The sequence below is a fragment of the Furipterus horrens genome, unplaced genomic scaffold (genome assembly GCF_987537825.1).
Source record: "Furipterus horrens unplaced genomic scaffold, mFurHor1.1.pri manual_scaffold_15, whole genome shotgun sequence".
In the NCBI taxonomy this organism is placed as follows: domain Eukaryota; kingdom Metazoa; phylum Chordata; class Mammalia; order Chiroptera; family Furipteridae; genus Furipterus; species Furipterus horrens.
Genome location: NW_028327185.1, coordinates 18,793,693 through 18,816,773, shown reverse-complemented (window position 1 = coordinate 18,816,773; position 23,081 = coordinate 18,793,693). Strand labels below are relative to the sequence as shown.

Here is a 23,081-nt window from a genome sequence, read left to right as displayed (position 1 = left end):
ATATTTTTCAAACTATTTCACAGGCTTTTGAATATATGGAATAAAATGACTATGTACATTGCTATTATTGGTTGATGTCACTATAACGCTAAACTAGATCTAAAGGGCCCAGCAGAAGAACCGCTGGCTGACAAAACGCAGTGTGACGGGGAGTTTCAGTCCACGCTGCCACCTCTCTAATTATCTCTGGGGCCTCCTCGGGCTTCTCATTGCAGAAGTTGAGAGGACAGACGCACTCACCAAACTGCAGGTCCAAGTCTCCCCCTTCAGATTCGTGGGGCTGTGAGGAGACGGGTAAAGCCACGTCGTTAGCAGGGTTTAATTAGGCTCATTTTTCACAGTGTTTAAGCACGGGTACGTGTGGATGACACTGATTTTCATGACTCAAGAAAAAATACCAATAAAATGGTCCAATAAAAAGTGACCAATAACGGCGACTGTAAAGGCTGCCGAGTGGGTGTGACGAGGCTGTCAGGGTTTCAGTGTCATTGCGTTGTCGCTGTTGACTCAGACGCTGAGCAAGCAGAGGCTGGCTCGGGCCACTCTGAGTCCCTACACAACCCAGGTCACGGGTGCCCCCTGCTGTCCCTCCACCGGGCCCTGCTTGCTCTGTGAGCTCTCAGAATGGCAGCTTGAGAGGCTAGAGCTGCAGAAAAGACCGCGTCGCAGACGTAAACACCTATGCATGTAAGGGAAAAACAGTCGCTGCTGACTCAGAACCACGGAAACAGCCACAGCTCTGAGAAAAAGTGTCATCTTGGGGTGGGTGCCCTTGTCCCGACTTGCCTGCCAAGGATTGAACAGCTGGCTTTTCCAGCCTTGATCTGTTGGGCCTGAAAGGACTAAGTATTGTCTAGAGTCTCGCGTTGTTACTGTTATTCAGACAACTCTTATTTTAAAAATGGCTACCTGGCTTCTCCCCGAATCTGACAGTCTCACTGGAAAGAAAACGCTGCCTGCACTGTTCTGGGCGTGGGGTAGGGGCAGATGTGGGGCAGGAAAAGTGCATGTGAACACGCAGTTGACCCAGGGCCTGAAGAGGCTCTGGGGCTTGTAGATGTTCATATGCACAGCCTCCAAGGCACCTGTCCCCGCGTGGAAACTAGACCAGCCTCCGTGATCCACATGATGTGGTGGTTTGGGGGGCACAGGAGAAGCCATTCCTGACCAAAATTATTCCCAGACCAGCAATCCCTGTCCCAGGGATTCTAGCCCTTTGAATAAAGTCACGGCCATCTCCCAAACACCTGTTTCTTCCACGAAGAGCAAGGCACGGATGTGCTTAGCCTCATAACCCCTAAAACAACCAGTGACCAGGACCCATCACGGGAGAGAGTCAGGGCAGCCTGCTGAGGGCACCGAGAAGGCACAGGGGCACAGGAGGAGACGGAGCCCAACGTCACAGCTCACGCGGGGAGAGTGTCCAGGGCCCTGGAACTACATACAGTCACCAGTCTCTGCAGTGGCTTATCTGCCTAAACCTTGTAGGTGGTTTCATTCACTTCTTACTCTTGGGTTCAAGGAGGGCTGATGCCTCAGCACAGACTGTGGTGGCCTCAGGCTGACACATCAATGTGCCTTTTTCTCCAAAATCCTCCCACCATGAGGTACAGTGGCCGCTACTAGGAGTCACACTTGGAGAGGAACGCACAGGCTCTATAGCTAGATGTGTAGTCCATTTGCTTTCACGAGTTCATCTCCTGGGGTTCAAATCTCTGGATGTTGTCCCATTGAATACAAGAGAAGCATCCTTGAGTCAGAGGCCAGGCTGCCCCTGCCACGGCTGCTATCTGGGGTCTACATGCTGGCAACCCAGAAACAAAAATGGGACCAAACTTATTCTGAAATCGTGTGGATACACTTGACTAAATCCATCCAGTTGCAAGGATTCCCAGTCAGGTACAGACGGGCAGAATCAGAGGAGACATGGAAACTCCGCCGCCCCGGCAGGCAGGAGGGCAGGGCCACCCACTCACAGAGGGACCCCTCCCTCCTCCTGCTCCCATAAGCCACACAAACGAGGCTCCTGGCACCAAAGCAGCAGCTGAGAACAATTTCCATTCCATAACAACAGGAGCTGACAAACGCCATCATCAAAACAAAAGTAAGTTCCACTGAACAGCAACAAATCAAGAAAATGGCAGCGACAGAATGTCCGTGAGGAGACAGGCTCGAGCTCACTCACAAAGTGAGCCGCAGGACACAGCTATCTCCAACGCCCAGCTTCTCCCGGGCCTCCAGGCTTGCTTCTTCCCCCATTTGCAGAATAATAGAGGAGATCACTCAGCCAAACGGCTTTGCGGGACTGTCACAAGTCCCCATCTTGGTGATTCTCTTCTCCTTAGCCCACTAATTTTATGATTTCTTTTGGGAACTTTTTTTTTTCTGAAGAAGCACAACTAAAAGGCCCTGTTTGGGGGATGAATGGGAGCTACAGAATTATCTTTTGAGGCTTTAGCATAAAACAATCCCATACAATTCCCCCAGCTCAAGACACGTCATCTTTACATCAACAGCAACAGAAGGGAAAACACTGTTTTCGGCCTGAGGCCTTGCGATAAGGTATTCAGAACAGCCAGTGCAGCACAGAAAGTGTCTGCTGCTCTCTGGTGCCGTTTCTCGCTGCTTTGTAGCGAATGTCCCCACCACTCCCGTGTGAGTCAGGGCGGCTGGGGGTGCAGAGGGGTGGGGAGACCAAAGGAGCAAAACGATTCAGAGAAAATGCTGTGCGTAATGTTTTGTCTAACCTGGCATTTGTCAAGCACGCGGCAGGACTGTCACCTCGCTTTCCGTGAGAAAAGGACATTGAGCAGAGTCCTAAAAATGACTGCACACCAGAAGTGAGCAGCTAAGGAGGATTTTTACTTGTGTATTAGTCCTGCCTCTGAAGTTAACAGGTTCCTACCATGTTAGCAAATTAAACTATCATACAATCCTGACAACAGTTCCTGGAAATGTTAAAAGTCTTCTCTTTTTAGTTAATGACAAATTTGATATCTATCTGCCTGCTGAGCTTTCCATGGATACAGAAATTGATTTTTCTTTAAGGTTTCTCAACTCTCGCCCTGGCCAGTGTGGCTCAGTCGGAGTATCATCCCATAAACCAAAGGTCGTGAATTCAACCCCGAGTCAGGGCACATACCTAAATTGTGGATTTGGTCCCTAGTCGGGGTGTGTGCAGGAGGCAACTGACTGATGTTTCTCTTTCTCTCTCTCTCTCTCTCTCTCTCTGTCTCTCTCTCTCTCTCTCTCTCTCTCCTCCCTTCCCCTTCTCTCTGAAATCAATGAGCATGTCTTCAGGTGAGGATTAAAAAAACAAAACAAAACAAAGATTTCTCAACTCCCTCCCAAAATGCATCAAAAACATTCAAGCAATAATGGTTTCTCTTGAGTTTGTAAAAGTCCTCTTAGTTTGGACATCCCCTATTGATCACTATCATTGCCTTTTAAAATGTGATAGGCACCCCAAAACGCACACACTCTGAAGCACACGGGCATATTGGGGGGACGACTGGCACACAGGCTCACGGAGCACAGCAGACAGGACCCTGCTTAGTTTCACGTCACACGGTAATCACCATGTGACTTTGTGCCACCTACACTAAACAGAATACAGACAAATCACTGCGTATCCTACCAAGACGCGGGCTCCCTTAATGTTGGCTGATTTCTTAATTGATCTCAGTGGGCAGAGTGATCCTATCACAGCTTCAAGCAGACAAACTGGGGGTTGGCGTGCACAAACACTGGAGTCTGCTACCACAGCCTTCTCTTTTAAATGATCATCACTGTCCTGTCTATTTTCTACTCTGTTAGCCAAAATCCTGGCCGTGCCTTTTTAGTCTTTTTTGGGCTACTTTTTAAAAACAGCACAATGCCCAACCAAGTGTTGTAGTATCAATGACAAAGAAAATGATGACAGGTAACTAAAACCTCCTGGTCACACGCATATTTCTGTTACCGAAGGTAGTTAACTAGCTATTAAGAAGAAAGACAGCAAAGGAAATTAGACATTCAGTTTAATAAACTGGGGAGCGTAAGCCTGTCCAGCAACATTTCAAGCTTTTAGTTCTGACCCAGCAATCAACAATCTGTCTTCTCCTCGGACCACACCACTGTGCTACCCAGTTCTTCCCACTGCCCTTGGTTCTGGGAAAAAGACCCCTCTCCTCTTTGAAGCCCCTCATCAGACAAGCCTCAGGCTTTCTTTCTTCTTTCCTTCTATCCACCCTTCTCCCTAGGGCAACATTTTCACTTTCTCAAAGGAAAATATCAGAGGAGAAAAGCAATTTTATTGGAGTTACTTTCCCCAAAAAATGTTCTGTCTGAGATTCATATGATTTTATTCTGGGCTCCACCAAGGGGCCCAGATGCGGGGCCTCAGCTCCGTGAATCACAGAAGAGACGATAAGTTCTTCCCAGCACCTGAGCTCTGGCCTCGTGAGCTTGGGTCTTCCTCAAACACTCCAAAAACGAGTTGGATGGGTTCTAAAGCCAGAATTCAGCTCCAGGAACCTAGCCATTTGGTCATCCAAACCGTGGGAGGCACTCCACCCTTGTCACAGCCATTAACGAGAAGTCAATTACCTAATTTCTCTCCCTTTCCACCCTCTGCGGGAGTGCTAACAGCTGGCCACAGGGCGGGCAGCAGAAGAGCCAAGTGCTTAGATAATTGACACAGTGCGCTGACCCTAATGGAGGCTGTTAGCTACGCGCAAACACCTCTCCTCTCCCCCCGAGTCACCAGAAAAATAAGGGGTGCTCTCTGGATTTATAAATAATTGGTTTTTTTTAGTGTAGATTTTTTGTTTGTTTCATGTTGCTGGTGCTGTCGCCGCTAAGGTAATAATAGCCAGCGCTTATTAAGCCCTTACTGTACATGAGAGACGTTCTTTTTCTTAATCTATTATGGGCCCGTCTCAATGAAGGAAAAGTGAGTCTTGAAGAGACTTCTTAACCTGGTGGCAGCCCACAGCTTGGAAGTGGCCAAACTCAAATCTAGACAATCTGATTCCAGAGCCTGCACTTTAAATGGAAATGTATCAGCCCTGACTGGTGTGGCTTAGCAGGGTGGGCACTGCCCTGCAAACCAAAATGTCACCCGTTCAATTCCCTGTCAGGGCACATGCCTGGGTTGTGGGGCAAGTCCCCAGCTGGGGGCGTGCGAGACACGAGAGGCAACCGATTGATGTTTCTCTCCCTCCCTTCCCCTCTGAATAAAAAAATAAAATCTTTTTTTTTAAAAACAACTTTTTAAAAAATAAATGTAAATGTCTCGGGTTCTCCACAGTCGTCAGGAGGGATATTACTTGTTTGTTTGAGGATTGCTGCTTTTTTAACAGTAACACCCAGCAGGAAGGTGACCCTTCAGGTTAGTTCTTGCATCTGGGCGGCTGCTCAGACGCCCAGAGGGGAGAGCGGACTCCGTCCCTTTGTGAACCAGACAGAGAAGCCAGGTGCGCCTGGGGAGTGGCAGCTGGGACATGAGGTTCTAGAAACAGGAGCTCTGCCTTCTCTTTCTGAAGAAATGAATGCAGGCCTTTTTAAGTGGGCTGAGGGCTTTGGACACTCAATTCACCACAATCGAACATTTCAGGGGGAAAAATTATTTACGAGTAAATCTAATTCCTGGAGTTCTTACAGAATGGAAAGAATCACAGTGAATTGTAAGGTAAATCTAGACCTACAATATTTATTATAAAAACAATCATTTACATATACATTTTAAAATGTTACTTAGTTTCATATACATATCAGTCCTCCTTAATCCAGTGTCTAGAATAGTATATTACTATGGTGTGGGTCAAGGTCCCATATAAATTTACCACTATTTCCCTACCCTTGTTTCTCCTTCTTTTTCTACTCTTATAATCCATGTCATCTCGTTACATTTTATGTATTATTTTTCTCTGTATGTATCTGTATTTATGTATTGAAGCATTAGAATTTTAAGTATACTTAAGGTTCTCTGTTTTGAGATGAAATAAGGTTAAAACTAAATGGAAATAATGATTACATGTGAAATTAATGGGTATGTAGAACACTACAATTAAATGCTTTACATTTTCTTATCAGTCTGAATTCCAAAATAATAATGTAATTTAGATCATTGTTTCTCCTGGAAAATAACACAAATAGCCAAATCGCTTCAATATTCAAAAGTGGGCAGATCTAATCATAGAAATTTTCATGAATGCTTTCATGTAAATGATGTGCAGGATCAATTTATTTGGTTTTAGAATGGAAATGTGAGCTTGCTAAATAACTCTATCAGCCAATGAATGAAGTCACCAAGTATTTCCTGTATGTGAGGACTGAGTCCTGAGCGGACAAATGAGGTGAGCAGGCAGAAGACAGACAAATAAAAAGAAAATTCATGCCCCAAGGCAGGTGACCAAAGGGCAGGAGAGGTAAACAGGAGACAAGGTAGGAGCCAACAAAGGCCACAGAGAAGTCACTGTGGGCCACGTGACCTTAAATGGACTGTGAAGGACAGAGACTGGGCACCAGGTAAGGCTGAAAAACGGATCATGCATTTCCCAGTCTCTGTACCCTAAATGTCTCCTTGTATGAATGAGAGAAGAGAGAAAGACAGAGAGACAGAGCCAGACAGACAGAGCCAGCTGATAGACAAAGAGCAAACAGCTCCCAGCTGGGACACCGGGAGGTTGCTCCACACCAAGGAAGAGAAAGGAATAAAGAAGCTGTTTTCTCAGCTGTCCACCTGAGAAACAGACACAGCCCAAAAGGGGGTCAAGGCCATGAGGAAGCAGTGAGGACGACACTGAGCTCTCTGTGCAGAAGCAAGGGCTGGGAGAAGCAGTGACGTGTTTGATGACATGTTAAGAGGAAGAGGAGGGGGGGCTTTGTCAGCAACAAAACAATAACATAAAAATGCAAAAAAAAAAAAACAAAAAACAAACGGCAGTGTCCATGTGTGTCTGCCCCCCTTTTCTTTGCACCAAGGCAGGGACTGGTTCCCACGGCAGCCAGTTGCTTATCTACTGGCTTCCACGTCTTACATTCATTTCCCTCAACAGCTTTTGAAACAAGTCCAATGTGGGTTGAAAATGGGTTGTTCCGGGTGCACAGGAACTTCAACATTACCTTGCATAATTTGGAATAAAAAGCATATGTGTGGCATCTAGGCTGGATGCGAAGGGACCCTTGGAGGACTGTGAGCAGGGCAGTAAGAAAGTCACCCTGGTTGTAGAGACAAGTGGACTGAAATGGTGTGAGGCCGGACAGCGGCTCTTCGGTTATTTAATGAGCTATAGATGTGGGGAAGGGGGCTATCCCTGAAACAGGTGGGGGAGAAAAGGCCCCAAACAGCATCTCTCCGTAGAGGGTGAACAGGAACATACTATATTGCATCTAACTTATAACTCAGACTTTTTCATCAGTCCATTATCTTCCTGAGAACCAGGCATACTTGCCCGAGTTTTGCTGTTTCCCTGCCTCTCACTGACAAAGAGCTGGTAAGCCAGATTCTCCCCAGTTTCTCAGCCACCCCCAACAGTAGTTAGATACTAAAGGAGACACTGTTACCTCCTCCCGACCTATTCACTGCATCATTACTAAAAGGAATTTTCAAAATAAATAGAATAAAATGTTTATTTTCAATTATAAACTTGTGTGTTTATAAATATGTACAAATACACATATAACTATATATATCTAGATTTATTCTCATGTATGTTTTATGCAATAGTTTATGGGTATAACTTGTCAATTCATAATTTTCTATTCATCTATTGACAATTAGGCTTGACTGAAAAGGAATCCTGAGTATGTAAAATAATGTAACTGAGACACTTTTAAGTTCATCAAATATTTGGTAGCTTTAGCATTATTTGAAATAAAACCATGGCTTTCAAAATATACGTTTTGAAAAAAAACTTTCTGAATCAGATTGATCCACATAATTGGAGTTATAAAAAGGCAAATGATTGAAATGTGTACCGAAAGCCCCCATTTGCTGTTGGCCCACCTTTTGCTTGGCACTGTGCAGGGTGTCTCTTCGAACTGCTGGCAGCATCAGGTCGCCGAACTCCCTGACTCATCTGACCTTCTCAGAGAGCAGGGCGTGGAGCCCCGCCAGCCGGTCTCAGGACTTGGGGCTCCAGCTCTCAGTGCACTTTGAGATGTGAACGAAGATACTCCTGTCACTTCAATTTGTCTCCAAAATCCCGGCCGGCCAGCTCCGAGTCTCGCTGCAGTGTGACGGCAAAGTGTGTGTCCTACCACCTTCCCAGGGAACGTGAGCACCCCATCCAGCCCTCACTTGCTTTCCTCCTAAACCCCCATGGGGCCAAGAGATGCTCCCGACCCTGGGCGCAAACCACCCAGGTGTTCATCGGCGTCTATCACCCTGCTTCCGTCAGTATCTTGCAATATTAATTGGGCGACGACTATGATGCAAACTATACCAGGGGCTAAGAAGCTTTTGTGTTTCAAGAAGTGAATTCTCTTGGCAAGAGCTGTGGCTGTGAAGGGATCACACAAGCTGCACTCCTCAGGGCTCGTGGGGAGGGCAAGACTGTCACGGGAGGGAGCCCCTGGCCATCACCACGCCTTCCACAGCATCCGGTCTGGCCGCCTGCACTAAGGCACCCAGAAAACTACCTGCATGCACCGCAAGGCTCACCTACCCTGTGCCTGCTACTCCACCTACTGCCAGAGAGGCTTCAGAGTCTAGCTGCTTTTTCTCCTCTCCATTCCAAAGTGTTGACCACACTGGTTCCAACAAATCAGAGCCAGGCCTCCTGCAGCTAGACCTGGCAATGGAAAGAGGCATAGGGGAGAAAGCTATAGGATGGGCCAGCTACCACCCTGGTGGCTGAGACTCTGCTGAAGGACCCTCACTAAAGAATATCTGTGAGTCACGGAGCCACATGGCTGGAGAGGCGGAAGGTGATGGGAGATGAGACTGGGGGTCTATGAATTAGTGGCATTCACTCGTTCATTCATTTAAACATTCATTCAACGTGTATTTGCTGGGCACTCCATCCTGTTCAGCACTGTCAAATCACTGAGGCTACACTCTGGACAGGGCAGACATCACCTTCAATAACTGACATGAACCAGTTAGATAGCGAGAAGAATAACTCAGCCCCAAGGAATCATGGAGGGCTTCAAAGAGGAGATGTCCCAAACGTGAGAGATGAAAAAGGCTTCTGGGGGTGGAGCTGGAAAGGTCCAGCAGAGACCATGTGACGGGGAGGTGAGAGCGAGCACACCTGGGCGCATGCCGGTGTCACAAGAAAAGAGACCCTCCCGCAGGTGACTTCCAATTCACAACTAATGGGTTGAACCACATGAAATTGCCATTTTGTCTATGTCAAAACTGGTCTAGTATCAGTAATTTCACATGGTTCAGCCTAACACTGCTTTGGATAATATCTCTTGTCCAGTTCCTTCTTAATTAGTTTCTCCCCAGAAAAAAACACAGTAGAATTGGGAAACACAAGAGAATTGGGCCAGCTGGAGGCGAGCAGTGATGGATGACACTGAAGGACACACACAAGTCACACAGGAGAAAGCCACGACCAACAGGAAGGCGTCCGGGCTTCATTCTCAGGACAGTGAGGATGAGCGATGACCAGGTGTGCATTTTAAGATGCTCACTCCAGACCACCTGGAGAAAGGGCAACACTGGGGACAGAAGAACATGAAAAGCAGCTATTCTGGTCCCTCAGTGAGAGAGGACAGACCCACCCAGCATGGTGGGTGCAGGAGTAAGGACACTAACAGGCTGGTCAGCAGAACTCGGTAACTGTCTCTAAGCGGGAGATGAGGAGAGGGAGCAAGCGTGAGTGGTCAGTGCGTGGTGCGAGGGTGGTGGGCCAGGTGCACGGTCGTGGGCGGGCCACACAGCAGGAGGGGCTGGGGGGAGGGAAGAGGAGGAGTCCTGGGCATGATGGCTCCGTCAGTTGGGATGACAAGGACAGCGAGGATGAGAAGAAGCAGGAGACCAAGGGAACTGACACAGGCTGACTGCCCACTAGGGGAATGCGCTACGTACAGTGTTTAATAAAACCCAGACACCAACCCCGAAGGCTGCGCCTGCCCTTCACTGTCACAGGAGGAGAAACAGAAGGTGAACGTGTACCTGAAGTGAGGTAGATGATAATGCCCATGCTCTTAGAGCCTCAGCCTGCTGCCCAGTGACCCCACAGAATGTAGCAGGCGTGCGGTACTGACAGCTAAAAAATGGTAGGTGGAGTTAAGATCAAGAGGGACGTGCAGCCATGTGCCTTGGGACAGGAGAGGAGGGCGCAGACTCCAAGCAGTGCAGCTGGCCCAGGTGAGCAGTCTCTACTGAACCCCTTTGTCAGAGTTGCTCCCCACTCCTGGGGCACTGAGGCAGGGCGGTATCAGCCAGTGGCGAGGACTCGCTTTCCAAGCATTAGAATAAATCCTGTAGCACCTTGCTTGCACGGCATTGTCTTAGCAGGCAGAGGTCTAAGCCATAGCCTATTTAAACAATTATTTAACAATTTCCAAAACAGTAGCAAAACAGTCTCCATGAAGCTAGATGACTCTCGGGGAAGCAGCAACACGTTTTACATGCTCAGACCTGTCTCCTTAATTAGAAGCAGGTCCTGGTGGCCGGGCTTTATTCTCATGAGGATATGTCCACAGAAACCAGAAACATCTTGACAGGCTGCAGGGACCCTAACGTTCCTCAAATTTTAATTCCTAATTGGGTTAAAATTAAATTTAAAGAAAGGCAACCAGGAATTTTCACGCTGGTTTTGAATCAGGATTCAAAACAGAACCTAAGATGTACATTCTTAAGTTGTTCTGAAATATATAGAAGCTGGGTCAGAATCCATAAGACCCTCACCCCCAGACAAGAAAAAGAAAAGAAAAACAGACCAACGCAGGAAGCTTGAACTGAACAAACCAAAGAAGATCCTTCTTCTTAGAGAACATGAAAACGAACTGTGATCTCCCCCAGACCCTTTTAAACATTTCAATCTATTTACTTTTTCTAAGAGGAGAGAAGGGCTGGGTGATGTTTATGTGACGCCTGCTTCCTGCGCTAAAAGATACAAAGGACTCCTTTTTGTGTTTTTCCTTGTTAACTTACCACAGGAGTTGGCTAGCCTTTCTCTCTGCTCTCCTAATTGCTGTTACAACCCAGAAGCCCGGTGTGTGGCGTCGTCTGTAACGAGGGACTGCTCTCCTTACCTGCGCAGCCTGTCCGCAAGCACGCCCATGTACTTCACAACGTTCTCCTTCACACCGGCTTCTGCAAAACAGAAACCCAACGCTGACGCAAGATTGAACAAAGCCCAGAAGGACTCAGTTAAAGGCCAGGCACCAAAGGATCTCAGTCAAGCCACTAACGACGATAAGATCCCATGTTTGGAAAACACTTGAATCCCCGGAGTGGCTGCCTGCGGTGATGGATGTGTGAGGCCCCCAGTGTGTCTCGGCAGCAGTCAGAGCCGGAGCGAGGCACTGTGCCGCTCTTGCCCTGGGCTTCAAAGGCAGCTCATTCGGGGTCTGGCAGGGACACCCCTGTGCTCTGTGCCTCCCCCACTTTCCCACCTGGTAGCCAAGAGCTTGGCCATAGTGCATGGGAAAGAGAACAGGAGGGAGAAACAACTCCCTTCCCGTGGACGAACCAGAGGGACCTCGCCAGGGGCAGCAGGGATGACAGACCCTTTCCCTGGAAAATGACCGAGACGGGATCCTGCCAGGGAGTAGAGAGCAATCGCTGGGCTTCCAAAGCTGTGAATTCAGCTCCTACTAGAAATAAACTCAGTGCCTCGTCATCACCAAATGTTGAAGGAATGAATGATAGTTATGGCTCAACAAATCAAAGAGGCACTTTACTACTCCGTCGTCGGCAGCCGTCCGTCTCGAGAGACGATGGTGTAGCTTCTTAAGAGTCTATCTGCACCGCCGAGAATGGCTGTGCAGTCCGACTCGGGAGTGACACGGTATCTGTCTCCTCCCATGTTGAATCGACATCTTGCGATGACGCTGGAGTGTCCTCTCCAGTGAAGCTGAAGCTACAGAGCCTGGGCAGGGTGATATGGAGGGTCTGCTGTTGCCCATGCAGCAGACCCCCCCTCTCTTCGCAGCTGAAGGGTCCAAGGGAAAGACGGAGTCAATACAGCTTGGCTTCAGGTGCGCCGCAGGAGTTGCCGGTGTTGACTACAACGTCAAACCGCCTTAGGGACTCCGGCTCCGGATTTTCTGTCGGGGTTTACTCCCTTAGCCTTTCCCCTGAAGAGGTATGCCGCAAGGCAGCGGAGGTTTTTTGGAGTCAGAGTTTTCCTTCTCTACTACTACTACTACTATTATTATTATTAATAATAATAATAATAATAATAATAAAAGATTTGGCCCTGGCCAGCTAGCTCAGTTGGTTGGAGAGTTGTCCTGATACACCAAAAGGTTGCAGATTCAATTTCCAGTCAGGGCACATACCTAGATTTTGGGTTCAGTCCCTGGTTGGGGTGCATGAGATGCAACCGAAGGATTTTTATCTCTCCCCCCCAAAATCAATAAAAACATATTCTAGGGTGAGGATTGAAGAAAAAGACTTGGTGGACTGTGGATGAGCTCAGATACCCTCTGCTTCCTCCTCTGAGCAACGAGAGGGTCGTCCTCTCCCATAATTACTGACTGGATGTCCATTGAGTGCCTGGCAGAAGAGGCAGCGGCAGACAGGCTCCAGCAGATGGTGGTTGTGATTATTGATGTTGTTGCCATTTCTATAATTACTATTATTATTGCTATTATGGTATTTATCATTATTTCTATTCCACTCTTTATTCTCAAAGATAATTGATGCTGAAGGGCTCATTAACACTCTAAAGTTGGGGTGCGTAGAAAGCAGAAGCCGTATTGCCTGCCTCTCGCCCGGAGGCTCTGTCTGGGGGCTCTCAGGACCCTATTTCACTCAACATACATGTGATCAGGTATGGGGCAGACTCTTAACATGACTTCTCACTGGCACACACAGCAACATTTTCTATAACTCTTCCCATAACCCATAATCCAAAAATGTCCCTACGAGCCCGATGAAAAAACTTACCAAGCAATATTATCTTCGTGTAAACATGACAGGCAGGAGAATGTCAAGTGGAAGCAGGTCTAACTAGGTTTCAATGACTCGTGTCCTTTGTTTGCATAATAAAAGGACAACAATATTTGCCTGGATGGTCGTCCAGGAAATGAGTGACTCCCTGACAGACTCAACATCAGACTGAATGAAGCAGTGGTTCCGGGGACCCTGGGCCCCACCATCCCCCAATAAATGAGGGCAGCAGCGTGAGGTCAGCACTAGAAGGGCTCAGGCTTGAAAATGGAAGCCAAAGGGCCCTCATCAGTTCAGCATTCATCACAAATTTTGTCAAACGTTAGCCATTTTGCTGGAATGTTCTAAAAAAAAAAAAGTAAGTACCAAGTGAGGCCTGACCTCATTTTACAAATATAAGTCATCAGACTTCAAAGATCTTTATTCAAGGATCAATATAGACAAGATTAATTCCCATTAGTAAAAATCCCCAGAAGACGTAAAAGACAAAGGAAACTTTTTAGAATTTCAAGAAATGTTCAAACATCTAAAGTATTATTCTTTTGTTTGAGTCAGTGAAAGAACTTCTGTTTATTTGAGTGATTAAACCATACATAGAACCCTGACAGGGTGGCTCAGTTGGTTGGAGCATTGTCTCCTACATCAAAAGGTCATGGGTTCGATCCCCCATTGGGGTGCGTACAGAAGGCAACCTATCCATGTTCCTCTCTCACATTGATGTTTCTCTCTCTTTCTGTCTATCTGTCTCTCTCTCTCTCTCTCTGTCTCTCCTCCCCCCTCTCTAAAATCAATAAAAACATATCCTGGGGTGAGGTTTTAAAAAAACTATACATGGAGATGCAGTAGTAACATAGTGTAACAAAGACCCAGGGAAGTCAGCAACACAGAAAAATGGACTTGCAGTTGGACTGTCCCGCTAGGCGGGATGCAATAAGATTGTGTAGGACCTCAAAGCTAGCAGAATCCGTTACATGAAGTGCTGCACAAGTCAAATGTTACACTGAAGGGGAAGATGGATGCACCAGCCATGAGCCCCTGCTGGTGCCCACGAGACCTTGCTGTGACATTGGAAATCCACTGTGAGGAAATGACACCGAGAATAACATCAATGTAGCTAACAGTGCCTACGTGGCAGCTGCAGTTCTAAACACTGACTCATAGTAGTACCTATGCAGCAGCTCCACTGTAATCCCCATTTTACAGCCGGCAAAACAGAGGTCAGCAAAGTCACACGGCTGGTGAGGGATAGTGCTAGAGCCCACTGTTACACAGTTTTAAACAGCATAGCAGAAGCTCAGGAAACACACATTGAATAAATGCATGTGAACTTTCAGCCACCAATGAAATGGAACAGGTGTTCAAAGATGGAGTAAATTCAGGAGAGACCCAAGACTGTACTGTAAACGTCGGAGCTACAAAGAGTACCGGCAACTGCAAAGAACAGCCTTCAACAAATAAAAATGAAATAGTGTGAACTGTTGGGAAGCATGCTACTAACATACCAGCATTAAATAGGTGACCATTATGTAATAAATACAAATACATATATATAAAGGGTAAGGCCAAGGTGATTTCAAATTTGGATATAATGAGAAAATGATTAATATGATAATTTACTAAGGTTTATTTTCATATTGGTTCACTCCTCCTAATAAGATGCCAACTTCACATGGTTTTACAAACACATTTTTATGTGCATCTTATTGCTAGAATTTCTCTGCTGCCACTATATGGGGTGGTCATTTAGATAGAAATCTCTAAAGAGGGTCCCCAAATTCAACAGGACACAGTCTTTCCCAGGTTTTAGACTCATTGTAAATCATCTGGGGCCAGAACCAAAAAGTATACCATGACGAAATTAGCCATTTGCTTCTCATTGGGGGACATCATTCAGTGTGCTATTAATTCCCTCTTTTCCTCTGGTTGATAAGAGATTCGCAGAGAAGAATGGCCAGCTATGGGTCCTGCAGAAGTAATGAACGGTAACAGAGCAGGCTCCTCCTTGGGGCTGTAATTGTTCTCCTTTTTACATCCACCTAACGCTTCTTAAACGCCCACCACACATCAGGCTGCGCGTGAGAGCTGGGGCCGCAGCGATGCCCTCAGCGTGGAGAAAACCAGGTTTGGCGACAGACAGCCACACCAGCGAATGACTAGGAGAAGCAAGGAGGTCAGTTCAATGATAGAAACCTCAGGCAGCATCCTCCTGGGAACATGGCAGAGAGAGATTGGGCCCAGCTTGATGGGGTTAGAAAATGCCCCCAGAGGAAATGACTGAAGTAGAAATCTTAAAGGATTTTCCATGCTGGCTGAAGCCAGAGGAGGCATGGATAATCTAAAACAGCAGTTGCACATAAAATAAGATCTGTGTTTTAGAATATCAGGCATTTAATGTCATATCATTTTACCTTCCCAATAATTTCCGAATCATTCTCCCCTAAGCTTACATGAAGATTACTCGGTGCAGCGCGTGAACCCACACCCGAGGAAGACAGGGCAGTTACAGGAAGCGGGCTGGTCCGGAGCACGGGCTCCAAGCTTCCATCAGCACTGGGAAGTGGAGGCAGAAATTAACTCCTCCAGACAGATGTCTGCCTTGGAGAGACGCGCGTGCGGGTGCTGTGTTATGGCTCCTTCGCTTTGTGAGAGGCACTAAAGGGCGGGGTGGGGGAAGCGTTTTCAAATGGGAGCATCATCACGCCATTCGGCCTTCCGTGAAGAAAATAAGCCTAATTATGCAGAGCTACGTTTGCCCTTCCGCTTCCCCCGATTTGCCCTGCGTGATGGTGTGTGCCTGCAGCTGCCTCAGAGAGCCCTGCCCTGTTGCCCTCGGACCCAGAGCACATCTTAGGGACTTGTCAATCTTGAGGCCCCATGTCAGCAGGAACTGTGGTGCGTAGATGGGAAGAGATAGTGGGCAGAAGGCAAGGAAGGAACAATGGGCAGATAAGCCCCATCAGGTTTAAAAACACTTAATAAATGGTGGGTGCTGTGCCACGTAACAGATACAGCCCAGGTTCCGCTTCCACCTGCTGTGCTTGTCACCAGTTAATTGGGTAGCATCTGATACAGTAATTCTCACCTTCCCAGTCATACCTGCTCCTACATGCAACCTCCCCGTGCCCTTGAAGCACACAGCCTAATAAATCAACACTGTTCCATGACAGAGAAAAACCCAGTGCATGCGGTAAGGAGAGCAGGTCAGAAAAAAAGCCAACACTATCGGTTCTGCGCAGCCTCACGCCACGGCCCCGACTCACACGTCCCACCGGCCAAATGCTTCCACTCAGTGTAAGGGGCCACCTCTGCTGGCGCTCGATGCTGACAGCAGGGAGCTGAGCTCTATTTTTCCACTTTCTAGTGCCTGTCACTGAAAAAGCCGTGACCTGGAGATCCATTCACAACAGTTTAAAAATTCCTTAAAATGTCTCTGTGTTTGTCTTGTCTGCGAGTGTCCTTTGATTCTTTCTCCTTACTTCCTTCAAACACACCCATGCATGCATACACCACACACATACCATGCACCACACGTGGGCACATGAGCACACATGTATACACATGCATACGCACCATGCACACACATGGACAGGATTTACTTCTCTTCATACATTTTGGTACAACAGGAGTAGAATTTGGGACTTCGTTTTTAAAATGGAATACTATTTGCTTAACCAATTTGTATTTAAAAAAAAAAAGAAAAGTCCAAACCCACACTTGACCTTCTTAAGCTAAGGAAAGTGAGCCGGCAGGATCCTTTCATGTGTGTGCTTTATCTCATTCAATTCCCACGACAACCCTCTAAATCCCCTTTGAGAACAACGAGGCAGAGTCTGAGGCCGAGGGAAGTTAATTCAAGGAGTAAAGAAAAAATTCAGACCCAGTTTGGTTTTACACCAAAGACTCCATTTTCTCAAATACACAATACTGCTGCCCAATTGTTCTGAGACACAGGTATGAATTTCACCGAAGGAATTCTGTATTTCACGGAAGGAAAGCATTTATTTAGCCTCTAATGCAGTTATACGTGCAACTACTGGACGCTAAAGCATCCGGGGTCCAACTGTCTGCCTGAGCTACTGCCCTTGGAAGAGAGATCTGAACACATTGGCAGGAAGACTCAGAATGGGTTCAGGGGCAAGGGATGGCACCCAGTTTAAGCTTCTCAGATCCCCAGCACCACGGTGGTTTCATGTTGGAGGCGCCTCCCCCCGCCCCCAGCAGCCTTGGATGGTAAGGAGGCAGCCAGCACAGTTCAGGCCTGCTCCTGGCCCCCAAGGTGCTCCAGGGAGGGACAGAAGGATGTGAACCTCACCAACTTCCTGCTGGCCGGTCCCACAGCACATCACACCTCCCACAGAGGGGCCGCCCGCCCAACAGCCTGCCCTTCTGGGGTGCTAACGCTCCTCACCCTGCCCCTGCCCTTTGCCATCACGTCTGGCATCCACCATCCTGGCCAAGCCTGTCGCGGACTGAGGGGCATGGATAGGAGCACATCAGGCTCCTGCCGTGGAGTCCACAGACTCATACTAACTGAAGAGGACCCTCTGTCCCCAGCGCCAACTCTGGAGAAGGAGGGCGGGAAGCTGCCTGTGGCCACAGTTGACAGTGAGGATGAAGTGGACAGTCAGAGGTCACAGAAGAGAGGGCAGGGGAGAATCCCGACAACTTCTGAGCCCCGGGCCGGCATCACCGCCACCCCACCTGCCTCCAGCTTGCTCCACCAAGTTCATGTAGGGTGTGGCTTATCTTCTCTGCCCAGTCATGGATTCTATCTTCTGAACCCTTCGTGCCCAGCACAATCCTGGGCTCAGGGAAAGTGCCCCGGTGCCCAGCACCTCATGCAACTCCAGTTACAGGCCAGGGGACTGTGCCGGCCACCAGGGAAGCCACCATGAAGAAGACATGATTTATTTTTTAAGAAACTGACACCCTGATGAGACAGAAATCAGAACAGACGCTCAGGACGCCAGTAAGTGAGGTCATCAGAGAATGAGTTAGTGGCAGATGGAGGAGAGGCGTGAAGGCAGCCCGGCCTGCGATGCAGAGAAGGGCCACGCGGGCTCCCTGGCTGGAACAGAGGCCTATGAGCTGAGAAGAAAATGAACAGAGGCTGTATTTTAGTTTCTATTCCAAACACAGCGAAGTGTAAGGAAAGGAGAGGCAGAGGCATGACAGGAGGGAAATAAAGAGAGGTTTCAAACACCACCTGTAGGCTTAGTCATCCCCAGCATCACGGCACCCCGCTCACCGCTGCCCCTGGCGTTGGTGCAAATCCGGATGAAACTGGTTTATGAGAGGACTACCCAGACTTTCCCAACCTCTTACAGGCTGTGGCCACGTCCATAAGCGAGCTGGCTTTTGTTTTTGTAGATCAGGGGCCACCACGCAGCGTGATCCCCCCGCTGGAGGTGAAGAGCCTGGAGCTGGGCCCCACTCGAGGTTTTGAATGAAGGACATGCCTTTTCCAACCAGTGGACATCACCTTCCTCCAAGGCCTGGGAACTGCAAACTCGGCCCAGAGGCTCCAGCCCCGCCCCACTGTGCTCATGAGCCAAAGCGGACGCAGGCAGGTCAGTGAGATGCCCCCAAGAAGACAAAGTGTCTGTGAAATGAAATTCTATGTCACGGTGAAGTGCAGCAATTAGGCTAGTAAATGTTGTCTTGTTTGTGAGCACGTCTTGTTGGAGGCTGAATTCAAACCAAAGGGCCTGTCCTTTCCTTCAACATGCAGACAATGCGTGGGGGACAAAACAAATATAGTTTTTGAATAACAGAGAAAAATACAGATTTTGCATCACAGCCTCATCGGGACAAACACATGCCCCGTGAGAAAGGAACATGCAATATAAACTCTTGAAGGAAACAGCAAGGTGAACCCTCTTGCTTCCGCCGGAAGTGATTCACTCACCAATCTCTTTCATCCAGGACTGTACTTAGATCTGGGGGGTGCGGGGGACTGCCCGAGGCCTTGCACTGGGCAGGCCCCATCCTGGGCCACCCCAGACTGCACCCCCCCACTGGGGGAGGGACCCAGGACACCAAGGGACATGCCCTTCCAGAGCCCGTCCCTCCACTCCGGTTCATGCTTTGGGTCGCAGAACAGTAGAATTCCTCACCCAGAGGTCTCTGAACCCACTCTTAAACTCGGGCAACCTTCTTCCCCAGCTGGGCACCCCGAGGTGCATGGGGCCATCAGCAGAGGCAGCCCAGGCCAGGGGGCCCCGGGTAGCAGTCTACAGGGTTGTGTGGAGGGGCGGTGGGGTTAATGAGCTGGCCGGTTATCAGAAAGTGATTTCAGCTTAGCGCCCGTGGAAGTATGGGGGAGGCGCAGGATCGGGGAGCTGCCATGCAGACCCCACAAATGCCTCCGCCAGCCCACGGGAGCCCTGGAGCTGGGCGGCCCTGCAGAGCTGTTCAGAGCCACAACAAGGGCCCACGGTTTGACACCCCGGCATTGATGAGTACCGGTTCCAGGTATGGCCGAGGTCTCAAGGTGGTGTTCCTGAGCCCCAGCAGTCCCGGTGGAGGCCATTGCTCTCCTGCAGCATGGCAGCATCAGAGGAAGCAGGCCGTCTTTCCAGATGGGAAGCTGAGCAGTGCCTGTGAGCCTCACACAGAGGGTTGGATGGAGCGTGGACACACAGCTGGGGTGTCCTCATGCTTCATGTATGTGAGGGCTCCTGGTGAGGAGCAGACATGGGACCACGGCCCACCCTCCTGTGCCTCTGCTTTGTGGCACAGAAGCCAAGCGCTCCGAGAATCCCAAATGCACACCTCATCTCCTAGCCACTAAGAAGTTACATTTGTCTAATGCATCAATCTTATTTTCTACTTTCTGTGTTTTAACCCTCCCAGGGTTAGCCGGCGTCTAGAGAGAGTGAGCACCTCACCTAAGCGCACGCCTTCCATACGCCAACCAACTGATCAGTGCAGAGCCCACACCCCAACCACTTCCTGGTCCTCACACTCTGGGCCGCCATCCCTCTGTCCTGATCACTGAAGGAAGGGGCCAGATAACCAGGAGCAGCCTCATGCCCCAGGGCCCGGACTCTGCCCCCTGTTCCTTCCTACAGAAACCACAGCGAAGGCTGGTGCCCAGGTTTCCCCTCGCCCCCTCTTCCCCAGCTTGAGCCCATGGTGCCCCCCCCCCCCAGTGTGGCGTGACTCCCCCTCACGGGCCCTGTGAGGAAGAAACGCTTCTCAGGGGCTGTTGCATCCTAATCTGTTGGCCTCACTGCACCTGAATAGCAATAAAACCTACACTTTAAAACCTCAAGTTAGGACAATAGGACTTCCTATGTTCGGCCATTTACTACACTGGTTTGTATCATTAAATACTCAGACACACACACGGTATGTGCGCCGAGGGTGAGGTCTGTACCCCAGCCCACGCGTGTGAGTCATCTGCCTGCTCCCACCAGCATTCACAGTTAATTCTACAATGGAAAAGGGAAAAGAAAGGGACCTGCCTTATCAGCTAGGAACAGGACATCGAGAAAGGCTGGATTTCAGCCTTATCGAAACAGCCGACAGGGAACACAATCCTTGATCTTGCACAGCCCAGGCAGCAAGGTGTCAGGGGACTTGCAGAGGTACCTTCCTGGAAGGAGCTTTAGGGGCGGAAGTGGCAGTGGGTGCTCAGCACAAGGGCCAGACAGTTGGGACCCACTGATGGAAGCTGTTGGTAGGGTCTTGTCCAGGGCCACCCAGCGGGGCCACCGACAGGGGAGGAGCCTGTGCTCCCCAACCTTTTTACTCAGGCCCTTCCCACTGGTGAGAAAGCCCCAAATACCTGCTTAACACCCTGCACTGGCCTCCCTTTGCCAGACCCACCCACAAAGCTGCCACTGCGTGTGGCCGGACTCACTGGCTCCCCACCTGCATCGGGTCTGGCCTCCCGGTCACCACCAGGCCTTCCCCTTCCTCTGCCCAGCATGCTCCTCCCCACCTCCCTCTGTGGGGCTGGTTTTCTTATCCCATAAGCCTCAGCTTAAAGGTTCCCTCCTTAGAGGACGCTTCATCTACAGTCACTGCTGCTTGCCACCCCGATTATTTTCTCTCTGATCCAGGCCTTATAACATCTTGTAATTATCTTACTTGCGGGTTTATTCACCTGTTGCTTCTGTTTTGTCTGGTTTTATGTTCCCATCTCTCTCACTCGAGTTCAAGTTTCGGGAGGACCACACCCTGCAGGGGGTCCTCTGTAGCGCTTGTTGGACTATTGATTAGCTCTCCTATGGAGTGTGTCTGACTTTGCTTTGTCTCCTGGCTGCTGTCTCCGTTGCAGGGTAAGGCCTGTGGGAGAGCAGCCTGGTCTGGTCCTGAGCACGGGGAGCGGGCCCCTGGGCAGCCCTGGGAAGTGTGAGGGCTGGCAGCACACAGTGCGCTCGTCGGTGTGAACACGTGGCGCCTCCCAGATGCGAGAAACCCTCCAACCCACACCGCAGGTGTGCACAGCCGCTCGATGTGACATCGGGAGCTTTGGTATCAACAGGAGCAGGGATCAGGACTGTGGGGGAGGGGAGCCCCTCAGGGCCCACCTTGCACATGCGTAGTACCTAGGAGAGCAGTGTTTGTAAGTCAACTAATGCAGAAAACAGTCGCCTGGAGCCAATGCGCCTGTTTTAATCACCTTCCCCCGCCATCTGCGGTGGGCATGGTGAGGACAGGAGAACGTGTCGGCTGGAAGCAGAGAGAAGAATGTGGCGACTTCCCACCATGACCCACGGTGCAAGCCGGCCACAGCCCCTCGTTGCAATTGAGAACATGTCACAGCAAATGTGGAGGCTGGATCTCATCTTCAGTCTTTGACTCAGAAACTGTATTGGGGGTAATGCTGACATGAACACTGAATGTATTAGAGTGCAATCGCATGCAGCACCTCCCCAGCTTACAGGGTCCTCCCTCCCTCCCTCCCAAACACACCCTAAGAACACAAGGTCCATGAGAATTTAAAAACAGCTTAACATGGGTTTCAAGTAGAATAAGCTAAATAAGTCCAATTTTCTATGCCTTTCATTTTAAATTATGCACTAAATGTCCAGAAGCACATGATGCAAGTGAGGAGGATGGGACATTTACAATCTAATTTTCAAAATTGGGTCCTAAGGCTGAACAGTGAAAATGCATTTGCACGTATAATTGCGCCTGCTAATCAACAGCGGCAGAACAATGCCCTTCTGGCTGGTGGGATTGCCTGGTGGGCTCACCGAGCTCAGAAGGCAACTCCCTCGTTGGCGGGGACTGACCAGGTCCCTGCCAGGTGCTGGCTGGGGCCCCTGGTGCCAAAGTGAACCATGATCTCCAGCCCACGGCCTCAGGACCGTTGTGAACCAGCAAGGGAATCCCACAGCTGAAGAGGTTTGCACACGGGGAGAGGGAAGGAGAGACGCCAAGACAAACAGCCAATGAGCACAGGACAGGTGCTCACACCGTGAGAGGTCCTGGGGGAGGGGAACAAGCAAGGTGAGATATGAAATGCCGAGCAGGTAGCAAGAAGGAGTAAGCAGGCAAGGAGTCACAGGCAAAGGCTCAGAAGTAACGGGAGAATGGGTGGCAGGGGACAGAATACAAGGAACAAACCCTTAGGAAGACGGGCAAAGGAGCGGCAAAGAAAACAGATGGAGCGGTGGGCAAGTAGCAGGAGCCCCAGAAGGGCAGGGCCGACAGAAGCAAATTAAAATAGAGGGTTTCAGAGTGGTCAATGGGTCTGGATGCTGCTAAAAGGGATGGGTGGGTATTTCACTAGAAAGGATTGTTAGTGATCTCCAATTGTGTTTGCACTACATGCGCACACACACACACACACACACACACACACACACACACACACACACTCAGAACTCCCTTTCCCATGGCTCCTCCCAGGCTGCTGTGCTCCCTAACCCCTCCCAGCTTCCCCACTCATTTAGAACCAGGTTACGCTTCAGCCCCAGAGCCTTTCCTGCCCTCGTATCTCCTGCATGCCTGCCAACCGAAGCCCGGACATGCTGCCCTCTACCCAGCTCCACCAGGACTGGCC

The 23,081-nt window shown here is 49.3% G+C and overlaps 1 protein-coding gene across 1 annotated transcript in view; it reads right to left on the bottom strand.

The window, feature by feature from the left end:
* Positions 1-23,081, bottom strand: part of DISC1 (DISC1 scaffold protein) — a 247,429-nt gene that overhangs the window by 36,602 nt on the left and 187,746 nt on the right. The gene's annotated exons all lie outside the window — the stretch shown is intronic.